The sequence below is a fragment of the Emiliania huxleyi genome, assembly GCF_000372725.1.
Source record: "Emiliania huxleyi CCMP1516 unplaced genomic scaffold EMIHUscaffold_561, whole genome shotgun sequence".
NCBI lineage: Eukaryota > Haptophyta > Isochrysidales > Noelaerhabdaceae > Emiliania > Emiliania huxleyi.
In genome coordinates, this window is record NW_005197794.1 from 34,876 (window position 1) to 35,799 (window position 924).

General features: G+C 67.0%; 1 protein-coding gene across 1 annotated transcript in view; it reads left to right on the forward strand.

Moving 5' to 3' along the window:
- The window catches only part of EMIHUDRAFT_459627 (hypothetical protein), a gene marked incomplete at its 5' end in the record, with an annotated part of 5,738 nt that extends 5,376 nt beyond the window's left edge, over positions 1 to 362 (forward strand). The window contains one exon of the mRNA XM_005765165.1: positions 12 to 362. The remainder of the gene's footprint in view (positions 1 to 11) is intronic.
- Between the last annotated feature and the right edge of the window lie 562 nt (positions 363 to 924).

Below are 924 nucleotides of genomic sequence, written 5' to 3' on the forward strand. Positions count from 1 at the left end.
ACTCCCCTGAGGAGTCGCCAGCACAGCCGCCGCCGGCGCACCGCCGCCGGCTGGCTGTGGACACCGAGCCCCCGCCCATGTCGTGAGAGAAGCTCTGAGGCGGGGGCGAGTGCGCTATTGTGTGTGCGCCCGAGCCCGGCAACAGCGAGCGCCGCGCCCAGCGCGGCGCTGCGGCCTGGCTGCCGGGCGTGGGCGGGTGTGTCTACTGCTGGGGGGCGGGCGGGTCTCGGAGCCCCATCGCGGCGCCCGTCTGCGCGGCCGCGGTTCGGCTCTGAGTGACGCGGCGCCGCCCGTCCCCACTGTGACAGCTTTCTTCTCGTCTTGGGTCCGTACCTTCGTTGTTGAGTTATGTGTTTGCGCCGACGAGAAAAAAGACGCGCGAAACCAGAGGAAAATTACGTGCAGGCCACGTGCAAGGCCTAGCGCTACACGCGCTTTTTAGGCCTTGCCGTATGTGAATCGTGCGTGAGAGAGAGGCGGCAGCACCCACTGAGCACCCACCCACGGTGCCAAGGGCACAAACAATAGCAGGAACAACACAGGCGACAGGGCACGCGACGTGAGGCTAGAGCAGACTGCTCCGCCTTTCATCTGTCTGTGTTAGTGCCAGTGCGCGCCAGTCGCCGTGCGGGAGGAGCGCGGGATGAACCAGCCGGAGAACGCGATGCACCGCCTCGGGGAGGACCTCCGGGACGAGGCACGAGTCAAGGAGCTCGCCGAGAAATGGCGGCCCCGCCTCGCGGCGGCACGCTACATTAAGCAGCCCGCATAGGCAGGGGTTGGCCCCCGTCGCCCCCGCACGGCTCGCCAGCAGCGGACACTCAAGAGGAGGAGATACACACCGCGAGATACACCGTTTCATTGCCTCGTCGGGGCTGTGTATCTTCCTCCTGCGCTCCCTGGCCCCGCACAGCGACTTGCGAG